Source organism: Sinohyriopsis cumingii, chromosome 10 (genome assembly GCF_028554795.1).
Source record: "Sinohyriopsis cumingii isolate HCF-2022 chromosome 10, ASM2855479v2, whole genome shotgun sequence".
NCBI classification, from domain to species: Eukaryota; Metazoa; Mollusca; class Bivalvia; order Unionida; family Unionidae; genus Sinohyriopsis; species Sinohyriopsis cumingii.
Genome location: NC_142970.1, coordinates 25,267,291 through 25,280,249, shown reverse-complemented (window position 1 = coordinate 25,280,249; position 12,959 = coordinate 25,267,291). Strand labels below are relative to the sequence as shown.

The window sequence follows — 12,959 nt, the reverse complement described above, 5'->3', positions numbered from 1 at the left end:
GGCATAGAGGAATATGGAGATCACCAGTGAGTGCATGAGTCTTACTTTTGAGCTGAGTGCGATGTTCTTGTCCTTCCAGATGGGCTTCATTTTTGTTAGTGCTGCTGTTGTTTGTGCATTCCAGGAGAGTATTTCAGTCATCGATCCTTCATCTGTTACCGTTGCCCCCAAATGCTTGAAGCTGTGGACTTTCTAGCCTTGTACCTTGTACCCTGATGCCAGTGATGATGCCCTTGATGTTGTTGGTCATCATTTTGGTCTTCTCTGCACTAATTTCCACACCATAGGCTGCAGAGTTTTGCCAAGGCTCTCTTCTAAGCTAGCTAATTCTTGCTCATTTCCTGCTAGTCCATCAATGTCATCAGCAAAACGTAACTTGGTTATTGTTCTGCCTATAATGCTGACTGTCCCTTATCAAGCACATCTGCCATGTTTCTCTCCAGAAAGATATTAAATAGTGTGGGAGAGAGCAGGCAGCCTTGTCTGACTCCGACTGTCAATCTGAACTAGTCCCCTATGCTGCTGTTGAAATATACTGCACTGGTGGCCTTGTCATAGAGGTGCTCTATTACTGTGATGAGGTTGGCATTGATGTTATACAGTCTCATTGTAGCCCACAAGGCTGCATGCCCTACCCTGTCAAATGCCTTCTTGAAATCCACGAAGACGTGGTATAGATCTTGCTGGTGTTAGAGGTACTTCTCACACAATATCCTGAGATTGAAGATCTGCTTGGTTGTGCTGTGCCCTGCTTTGAACCCCGCCTGGTCCTCAGCAATTTTTTTTTAAGCCTGTGTTTGACTGTTCAGCAGTATCCTTAACATGACTTTGCTTGGATGGCTTATAAGACTAATTGTACGGTGGTTTTGACACTGTTGCAAGTTGCCCTTCTTGGGGAGGGTGTGATCAGTGATTGGGTCCATGGCGATGGCAATACCCCTGTTTGCCAGATCTTGTTGCAGATGTTTGTGAGGGCGCTATATCATTACTTCTTCCATGCTGGGATGTTGGGATGTTGTCCACTCCTGCTAACTTACACTTTTTAAATGATCTCACTGTGGCTTATACTTGTTCGCATATTATAGGGTGGTTGTTGTTGTTAGTTGCTGGAGGGACGTTCAGTACCTCTGGATCTATTGTGGCTTGGTGGTTGTAAAGTTCTGTGCAGTAATCTGTCCATCTTTTCAGAATATCGTTTTCTTCTGTGAGGTAGTTTCCGGCTTTGTCGTGTAAGGAGATAACCCAGCGTTGTTTTGTGCTTGTTGTTGTTGTTGTTGTTGTAGGGTTTAACGCCATTTTTCAACATAAGATAGGCTATATATGGCGGCCAGTATTAATGGTGGAGGAAGAACCAGGGAAATCCCCGGAAAGAACCACCAACCCTCGAGAAGCTACTGGCAAGCTTTCTCAGTTTTGTGCTTGTTAGAACATGGACTAGTTGGTATGCTTTCCTGATTTTCTTCCGTTTCAAGTTTCCCTCGATGTCTTTGGACATTTCTTCTATCCAGTTCTCATTTGCTTTTTTCAAGCTTTTCTTGACATCCCTGTTGACTGTCTTGTACTGCTCTGCCCCTTTTGCATCGTTCTTTTTCGTCTAAATTTACCTTCCCTTGTCACGCAGGTTCAGAACCTTAGCTGTAACTCAGAGATAGTGATCGGTGCAAATTTACCACCAATCATTGTCTGGAAGGCTTTTGCTACTTCGGGATCCTTCAATTGCTCGAGATCAAATTTGTTTCTCGTGTGGCTCTCTTTTTCGACCTTCTTTAAATCTAGCCTGAAGGTCATCAATACCAGATCATTGTCACGTCCTATGTCCGCTCTGGAAAAGTTTCTAGCTTGGGCCATGTTTATACTTGACTGTAGGCGCCTCTTCACCATGATGTAGTCGATCTGACTGTGATGGTCTCTGCTTGGTCTGTGCCATGTCCATCTTCTGAATACTTCGGGCTGGCCGAAGGTGTTTGCCAGCATAAGGTCGTTGTAACTAGCGAATTTAAGGAGCCCCAGTCCGCTTTCATTTGCCTATGCATTGCAGCAGCGCCCACAATGTTTATTTTCCGTTCATGCAAGTGTCCTCACCTATCTTGACATTCCAATCATCTTGCACAACCAGAATATCTTTTTTTGATACAGTTTCTTGTAGCTGATCATATAAGTCTTCCACATCCGCGTCATCATCGTCTGATATTGGGGCATATACCTTTATTATGCAAAATTCAAAGGCTTTCCAGTCATGCTTGAGCCACATGCTGTGTAGGAAAGTGTTGATCAATTAGCTGTGCTGATATTTACAACGACAGAATTTAGTGGCTGAAAGCCATCCACCCACCCATGTACATGTCGACATTATAACAGTACGTCAACAGAACATGCTGCACTAGTTGGGCGGCAAGATCAAAGGCTTTGACTGGCAGCTGGGTGGGAAAATGTACTGATAGTTGCAGTGCTTAAATTCAGAGGCAGAAAGACCAAGAGATGTATATTTGGTCATTGATAACAATATATAAAATATACAACTTTAGCTTTCATTATTGTGTTCATTTATGAGTGTAGCAGAAAAGGCAGTGCACGTGACCTTGGAATCAAGACATGTTGAGACTTAGACTTGAATGAGTAATTTGGTGTTCAGTGGAAAACTCGCGAAGATTATAAAGAAATTCAGGAGAGTGTTAAGTTGTTAGAACTGATAGTTTGGGTGGGACAATAGTCAGATGTAAGAAGTATGTGATGCCTAGCTTACTGCTTTGAATAAGACCTTCCTTGGATTGACAAAATTCAGACATACTCTGATTGACAAACAAGAGCCATGTCAGTGTTTTTACAAAAATGGAAGTCCTGGACTCCTAGTTTTAAAATCTTAGTAAGACATCTGACTACTGATACATATAGATTCTTAATAATATTTAACTTTCAAAACAATATATTTTATGATTAGTAGTAAACAGAAAGAGTACACAAATGTTTCAGATGCTTAGGCATATAATTAAATTGTTTTTAAAATAAATTACAATAATTTAATAAAAAATTTCTTTGTGTAAAACTTCATTGAAAATTCAATCTTCACTCATATATTAATTATACAAATTTGTATAAATCATGTATCTGTGATGCTTAACTTACATATTACCAATCAAGATACAAGAGTGTGACTTTTTCCTTTACATATTACAGGTATTTCCTTTGAAGTTGACATTCCATTCCTTAGATTAATGCATATCATTTGATCACTTGGGTCCTTAACGAGGCATGAATGACACAATCGATTAAATACCTTTCTGTTGTTGTTTTTTTTTTTTTAGTTGTACACCTTGTATTCTATAGCTAGTATATCTTTTCCATAGAGTCATATTAATTTGTTAGAAAGAGTGACAATCCATTTGATACTAAAACTGTTGCGTATTTTTCTTCTTTTAATTATATATCCGAAACGAACTTACTTCTTGAATCATTAATATTGTTGCTGTAACCATCAGTTCAAATCCTCACAATACATGCAGCGAGGTATGTTTCTTTTGTTTGTAAAATCTGAACGGCTGACGCATTGGTTTTCGTTGTATTTGTCTGATCCTGTTTATATATATAAAACGGTCACTGACCGTGTTGCATTATTATATCGTCACAAAAAAGCACAACATTAAGTTGGGGTGGAATTGTCTTGGGCTTGACTTGTCTTTGTGGTTGAAATGTCTTGGGGGCAATATGTCTTGGGGTTGAAATGTCAGAGAGCCCAGAGAAATGCGGTCCTACTAATTACCGCAAAGTCAGACAAGGTCATGCAAAGTTATACAAAGTTAGAATAATTCATGAAAATTCAAACAATGTCTTTATTTTTCTATATTTGTGTGCATCGTACTATATTAAACTTTATTTTGACAATATTCTGATTAAAACATGCTTGTTTTAGTGTTGTGTGAATGTAAAATTGGTACATATGCGCCTTTATAGTGTCCTTTTATTACATACATGCCAAAAAATATTAATAAAAGTTCATTATAGTGATATTTAACCAAAAAATTACATTATTAAAATACATCATTTCAGTTCAGTTCAATTTTGCCTGTCACCCCTGCTGGGGTATAGGCCGCCGACAAAAGATTGCCAGTGACTTCTGTCCTGTGCCATCCCCTCGAGTTGACTCCAGATGTGACCCATCTTAGCGATGTCTGCCTCAAGGTTGCGTCACCAGGTGTTTCTTAGTTGTCCCCTTCTCCGCTTGCCTTGAGGGATCCACCTCAGTGCCTGTCTAATAATGTTGGTTGGCGGATTACATAGGGTGTGTCCTATCTAACCCCACCTTCTCTTCATGATCGCGTCCTCTGCCTGAAGCTGGGAAGTTCTCTACCACAGGTTGGTGTTGCTGATGGTGTCTGGCCAGCGGATCTGGAGATTTCGTAATAGGCAGTTGTTGATGAAGGTCTAAACACTATTTACGGTTGACTTGGTGGTTCTCCATGTCTCTACAGCATACAGTAGGACTGACTTCACGTTGGCGTTGAACTGTTTTATCATGGTAGTCAAGGGAATTTCTTTGGAGCTCCAGATTTTATTGCGCTGTATGAAATCAGCTCTTGCCTATCCGATCTTTGACATGACGTCTGCGTCTATGCCACCCTGCTGGTTGATAATGCTGCCCAGGTACGTGAAGGACTCCACCTCTTCAAGGGACTTCCCTGCAGTATGGCTGGATTGTTACTGACATAATTGATCTTGAAGATCTTGGTCATGTCTTTGTGGATGTTGAGACCAACCTGTGCTGGTGTGGCCGCCAGTACGTCCTGCATTTACTGCTGTCTATGGGACAAGAGTGCTAGGCCATCGGCAAAGTATAGGTCATCAAGTTTCCTCTACAATATCCACTGGATTCCATTTCTCCGTACATTGGTGGACGAGAAGGAAGAGAAATGGCAACAGCAAGCAGCCTTGCCTGATTAATGATTCTGCATTACATTGCGTTGAAAGTATTCTAGATCAGGTTCACCAGCTTGGTTGGGATGCCATGTGGCGAAGAAGTTTCCAGAATGTCTCTCGGTCCACACTGTCGAATGCCTTCTCATAATCGACAAAGTTGATGCAGAGCGAAGAATTCCTCTCTAACGATTGCTCGACTATGATGTGAAGAGTAGCTATTTGGTCCGTACAAGATCTGTTCTGCCGGATGTCCGCTTGCTCATCTCGTAACTGTGGGTGGATGGCCTCCTTCATTCTCTCCAAGAGGACCCGGTTGAAGACTTTCCGTGATCTTATGCTACTTGTTTAGGCTTGAAAAATCAGTAACACAAAAAAGAGTAAAGACATGAAACTTTGAAAAATAGTTTTTAAAATTTCATGTAAAAGTGAGAGAAAAAATAAGAACTTACGGTTTGTATCGAATCAGATCCAAAAATAATCCAAGAATAATCCACGAATAACATTGTTGAAGTCCTAATAACAAAATGTTCATCTGATTTCAAATTCGAACCCAGATGAAGAATCCAAGATGGAAGACGGTGACGTATGGTGAAATATGTAGTGCTGAATTATACAGTTCCTTGTAGGAACAAGAATTATCACTCCGGTTTCTTATAGCTGAATAATTTTTAAGAACTATAACTCCCTGTTCAACGATTTTACATGAACACACGTATTTTCCTGAAATATAACAGAATTAATCATTTTGAATCCAAGTAATTTGAAATAATTCCAATCCAAGTAATTTGAAATACCTGCAAACAGCAAAACATATATTTACACTAAGACTCTCCCTCTCTATTGTATTTTGCACACCTTATCTTCGTCTTAAAATATGTCCCTGATAATTCAGGAAAACAAGAGGAAACATATGACGGCACGTCCCAGGCAAATTTGGAAAATACGTCGATGACCAAAACAAATATTTGTAGCCACGATTTTAGGTGACCAAATGAGAGACAGCACCTAAATCGGTTTGCCATTGATTATAGATCCCTCCACTCGGGAGCGACGTCTGGAAGATTTTCGTCGAATGGGCTTGTGTAAAGTTTGGGTGGCCTGTTCTTGCAACCATTGTTGCACTTGAAGTAAACGGAGACTTTTCAGTCGAGTTTTGGCAGCACGATACAACTTCTGAACTCTTCCGCAACCTGCAGTATGGGATGTATCGTAGTAAATTTTGGCAAACACCTCCATTTTTTAATAAGTCACCCAATCTTCGCTGATGCTAATTTCGACGGGGCAAAAGGGTAGTTTGGAAACGGATATGTATCCGATGTGCCACGGCAGTAGAAGACGAAATTAGTGGTGGTGGGTTTATTTATATTGTATTTACATTGCAAATGACATCAGATGAATAAACGTTACACAAATCCAATTTAAAATGTGTTAATTTGATAAAATGTGAACAGATAATTGAGTTATAAAACACGTGTTGACAAACACTTCAATTTAATGGTTCTTCCCGGATATGAATTGTCATGTTTCGCTGTAAATGTCCACACTGAATAAACATTTTCGCACATACTTCATACTTAAATTGTTTTTCTCCAGTATCAATCATGATGTGTAGTTTTAAACATTTCATTACACAATTCACACGTATATGGTTTTTCTCCTGTATGAAAATCCTCATGTGCAATTCGAAATTTCCACTTTTATTAAACATTTGATCACACATTTCATACTTAAACGGTCTTTCTCTGGATGGATCTTCGTGTGAGTTTCAAGTGTTGATTAAGCATTTTATCACATACTTCACCACTTATATGACTTTCTCCAGGATCAATCCTAATGTGCCTATCACATTTCAATTATTACTATACGTTATATAGCACAACTTCGCACTTAAATGTTTTTTTTTTCTTCTCCTTTATGCTTCCTTATATGGAGTTTTATATGTCCACTGTGATTAAATATTTTAGCTCATATTTCACACTTAAATGGTTTTACTCCAGTATCCAGCATTCTGTACTTCTGTAGCAATCCATAGCCAGTGGCTGGTATCGTTGTTTACACCAGAAATACATTTACTGTAGTTATTATATAGTACATGTATTTCAGGTGTAAGCAACGATATGAGCCACTGTAATTCCACGTACAACAGACATGTTTCTCTAGTATGTGTTCCCATCCACTCTTACTGATTTTACTTTAAGTAAACGGACATATCTGTGTATAGGCCGAATCGGTTACAATTTGGAACAGACCACAGAAAGGATCATACAAATATTAGGACAGAACCTTCAAGTAAAAGTATTACGATTTAAATTTAATCTAAATTGTATTAAAAGTAATTTTTCATTAATTTATATTGAAAATAATTTTCAACTAAAATATATGGAGATACCATTTATATATCTGTATAATATAACTGTATGATATTTTATAAAGATCGCACTTCACAAGCAGGTGCAGAAACTCGTACAATAGTACAATACATTTCGCTCGTAACTAAATATCAACAAATTGTCAACACAAAATATACAATACATTTCGCTCGTAACTAAATGTCAACATTTATCAGCACAAAGTACATTTTGCTCGTAACTAAAAATCAACAATTGTCAGCACAAAATACATTTCGCTCGTATCTAAATGACATCAATTTAGATTTGGAGGGAAGGTGCAGAACATGCAAATTATTACTATATCAATATTGGATGCGTTGCGCAGATGATACACACGATCGCCATGGAAAAGTTCAAAGGGCATGTTCTCACTAACACTGAGCAAACGAAAAACTGTATAAATAGCGAATCAGGCTTACGAAGAATTAATTCGATGCTCCAGTCAGAACAGCTCTGTTTTTTCATTACAGGTAATAATCGCCTGCGTTCGCAAATTTCTTTAAAGAATGTGTACTTTTTAATATTTTAGGCTTTGACGATAAAGTTCATATTTTCCAACATTTTTGTGAGTTTTTATATTTTATATTATAATATAATGGAATGTTTAATTGTATTTGTGCTATGTATTTTTGGAAAAGAATAATTTGCTACCAACTTCATGTTTAGATTTAATTTGCAGCTAAAAGATTATTTAAATAATATTGAGTAATGTTTAGTAACCTATTCCAAATTAGTATTCTATTTTTGCACGATAAATTTCTTCAAAATGATCGTTGCATTATTCGCAACTATTGAATTTTATACTCGTTGGATATCATAAAGTTAACTGACATTTAAATATATATATTACATTCTAAAAGTTACCAATCATTATATTTAGTGAAGTTGGTAAGCACGATGGGAAAGTAGTTTATATGTATTTATTGTTTATTGTATTTTAAATATAAAGGTTTTATAAATGTATCTTTAGAATTTAACATTATATATATCAATAAAGAATTCGTTACTCCAGTCAGAACAGATCTTTTTTTTTTTCTCACAGCGATTCCGTACCTCATTCCCCAAGATGTAGTCGTATCGTCACGGTTATTAGTGAAACCCTTGTTAAAGAGTCTGAATTCCCTCTCTTTCTCTCTCTCTCTCTCTCTCTCTCTCTCTCTCTCTCTGAATATGGGCAAAGACATTTCTTAACTTATGAGTAATCCCTTCTCATAGCAAGAAATGGAAAGAAGGTTGTGATGCAAATCATATCACATCAAAAAGTCAGACAAAATCAGTTTATTTTTGTTTTGTATTGTACAGATTTGCTGTATAATGATAATATTGAAACTAAAAGTTTTTAAAAGGATGTTTTCATGTTGGTTGAGAGTTGCGACCTTAGTTGTTTCCCATTATGACATATACACAGTAATATTATAACAGCATTATGCATCATAAGTATCATATAAATATTTACTAAAACAATGGCAGATATAATATGGCAGTAATGTAACCCAGCATATGACAAAAATGGACTTAATGCGACAGTGTGTTTGTGTGTGTGTGTGTGTGATAAATAGATAGATAGATAGATAGGTAGGTAGGTAGGTAGGTAGATAGATAGATAGATAGATAGATAGAATCTTAATGATTTGGTTGAAATAAATTAGTACATTTTCATGTGATTTTGCATTCAGTATTTGTAGTGTATATACATCTTTCTAGGGTTGATCTTTCTTGATGAAAGTACATCACAACTATATGATTACGAACGTTAATAAATATTTAATTGACACATACGGACGCACATGCAAAATAAAATGAAATTAGATATAATACTTGTTATAATCTGCCGATTGTGATAGTACTTACTTTTTAATAGTAAAGCATTAGCGCTTCTCACTTCGCCATAATTAATCTGCCTTTATCATACGATATCAAGTTTTTTTTTTTACATTATATTAAACGTATGTATCGATGAAGCTGGTGTGCGGCTCTGAGACCCATCATTCTCTTCGAAAACCTTCGTTTGCATTATTCCCCCATAAATGTAGTACTTTCACTGATAGATATAGCCTTTACCCTCAGTCTCATTTTCGATGTTAAGAGTGCACTGGTTAGAGTTTTGGCCATTCCATTAACGAAAGTAACAAAGATTTCCCCTAAATAACTGTTTTAATGATCATAATGGTATTTTTAATAATGCGTCTCACACATTTATTGTGCACACTGCGAATATCATGTTCATCATTTGCTTGTTTCAACGTGGTTTTTTTTTGTGAATCAGTAAACTCGTCTACATTGTTCACTTTATCATCTCTTCTTTCAAATAGCCGAAACTGCTGTTCTATCTCATCCACGAACAAATTTATAATTACCTGAAACCTAATGTCTGCTTCATTAGTGTAAGTGGTTTGTCTACAAAGTAGTTTGTAATTACTATGCTATTTTTATTCAACGAAACGTGCTCGTGCGTGCAATATCTTGGTGTTCATCATCGTAGAATACTGAACGATTCTGAGAACAGAAAGTCAACGAAGACAAAAGGAATATATAATAGTACCGTATGTATCCCAATTAGTTTGGGAAATAACTCGTTAATGCGTTATAAATAAATTTTGGCATGTGTGAAATAAAGGAATACAACTAAGGGTGCGTTTGTTCCAATGTTACATTCCAAAACATTAAAGCAAGCTTATTTTAATTACAATATCGTTAAAATAATTGATAATATAGTACAAAGCACACAAATGTATACAGATCAAGCAAGAGGAAACAGATTTTGTCTGAATTTTTCTTACTTTGTTTTATTTTGCATGACTTTGTGCGACTTTGTAGTGTTTATAGTCGGACCACATTTTTCGAGGCTCTCGGACATTTCAACCCCAAGACATGTCGACCCTAAGACATTTCAACCACAAGGACAATTCCAGCCCAGGACAAGGCGACCCCAGCTTAATTTATTTTGCTTATTGTTTTGTTTTTGGTCATATAATAATGCAACACGGTCAGTGATCGTTTTTGTTCCATAAACAAGATCAATCATTTACAACGAAGACCAGTGGCAGTGGTTCAGCCGTTCAAATTTTACACACAAACGCATAAATTGCTCATGTATATTGTGAGGATTTTAAATGGAGTTTAGATCAACAATATTAATGGTTAAAGAAGTAAGTTCACTTATGATGTATACTTAAAAGAAGACTATTACGCTGCAGTTCTAGTACCGAAAGGATTTTCACTCTTTCTAACCAATTGATTTAACTCTATAGAAAATATATACTCGCTATAGTGTATAAGGTATCAGAAACAGAAATGTATTCAATCACTTGTTTTATTCATGTCTCATTAAAGTCACAAATGATTGAATACCGTGCATTAATCCAAAGAACGGAATGCCAAATTCAAAGTTGAAAACTGTAAGATGTAAAGGAATAAGTCATACTCTTTTATCCTTGTTGGTAATGAATATGTTAGCATCACGGATAAATGCTTTATAAACGTTTATGTACGTAATATACGTGTCAAGATTGAATTTTCAATGAAGTTTTACAAAATGCAATCTTTTATTGTTGTAATTCAAATTTGTATCATTTTCATAAAGATTTTGATTGTTGCTTAAATGCAGCAATAGTCTAACATTGAATAAAAATAATGCAAAAATCCCTCCGGTGTTCCACGTTTGCTAATTCAGTAACAGGACACAAAATATCATATCAAACTGATTAAATAAATTAGGATGTTGGCTCAGCCAGTCCGATATACACTTATATGTGAGCGAACTCGCATTCTTCGATGCCCGAGATCACAATATAAGTAAAACCACCCAATTCTTTGGTAATAGTTTGGTTCAAGGCTTCACATTGTTAGCCTTTTTTTTTTTTTTTGCTTTAGGTAAAAAAAATTGTGCACTACATTTTAAGGATTTTCGTTTAAAGCCACAGTGGAATAATTTGAATGTTTTAAGAATTAGATTTGGTTTATTTTATAAAACCTTTAATTCTATATCGAATCATTTGAAATATTTTTGTATTCTTTCTGTCATATACTACTAATCATAAAATATATAATGTGTTTTGGAAAGTTAAATATTATCAAAATTTATATGCATCTTTATTCGTAGTATTTATTTATTGTAAAGCATATTTGGCTATTAACTTTAAGCTCAGTTGGTAAGCTTGAAGGAAGATAATCATTATGTATGCATTTTATATCTAAAATATATGAATACACAAGCCACACCTATGCTATTCAATAAGTTCAATTCATTATTTAGTAAATAAGTAATAAAAAGTTTTAAAAAATATTTCAGACAGGATGAAGGACAGACAGAATAAAAGTATAATGAACCATTGCACTTACCTGTATCGCATCTGAAATGCTGTCATTTCCCGCGTATATTGCACGACAAAGCAAATTGGAGAGGACAAAATTTGTCTATCGCATTGTACCTAAGTATTAAACACCTTTATCACAATTAACATAGTACAGTTAGTATTATACCAAAGTATATCCGATCAAAATGTCACAATAAATAGGTAATTTACTATAAATTTATCCTTAATTTACACAGAAGTATACCAAACACCTTTATTAAAACTTAGAATAAAAATTGGCATGTAATAAACATTTTCGGTTCATTTAAACAAATGTACAGCATGTGGTGCATTTAATTTTCATAACTTTTTCTTTCCATTCAAATGAGCGTGCATTTATTAAATTAATAAAGGTAACTTGAAATATAATGAACTGTTGATACATTTTTTTGGCGATTTAGCAGTTTGTTTTTATTCTTTAATTGCAAACAATAACGAATAACCGTGTGATTAGTGTGAATGATTATTAGTAGTGCGCTAATTATTGTTTTTAAAACATCAGATATTTTTAATACAAATTTACATTCTGTTGTAAATTTGATTCCTTTTTATTCAAATTAGGGTGCTTTCATTAACTTAATAAAAGGGACTTTAGTTATTATCAACTGTTGACATCTGATTTTGACGACTTAGCCATATGCTGGTATGATCTCTAATTGCAGACATCAATGAATAATCATATCATTAGTGAGAATGACCATTAGCGATGTACTAATTATTGTTTTAAAAATACACGAATTGGGGTCCAATTGTCCAATGGCTGGGATTGAAATAACCTCTTGGGAATATTATTGTGGTAGAAATATCTCACTCCCTTTCTCGAGAAATTGCGCGTAACAACATGGAATTTCAAATTGTTTTGTTCTTTCTCGAGAAATTTCAATGGTCATTGGGTCCAACTTGGAATAAACCATTTCTCTAGCATCAAACACAACAAATTGGAATTTGAAATTCTCATAGGTACAGGTGTGTTTGTATGGCTGTTCCGTACTTTGACATTACAATCAGAATAAGAATAAAGAGTCTGTGTAAATACTACTCTACTAATCCGCTATTTAATATTAGTTTCCAAGTATATATATATATATATATATATATATATATATATATATATATATATATATATATATATATATATATATATATATATATATATATATATATATATATAATGTATATGGTGTGTATGTGGGATTTGGATTTGTAACGTAGATTGAAAAACAATGCAGTCATATCGCTTAGATATATGCAGTGTGGCAGTTTATAGTCATGTCTAGCACTGAGACGTTATGCTGCCGACATG

The 12,959-nt window shown here is 35.3% G+C and overlaps 1 protein-coding gene across 1 annotated transcript in view; it reads right to left on the bottom strand.

The window, feature by feature from the left end:
- Positions 1–12,959, bottom strand: part of LOC149789760 (uncharacterized) — a 70,738-nt gene that overhangs the window by 25,017 nt on the left and 32,762 nt on the right. The window lies entirely within an intron of this gene.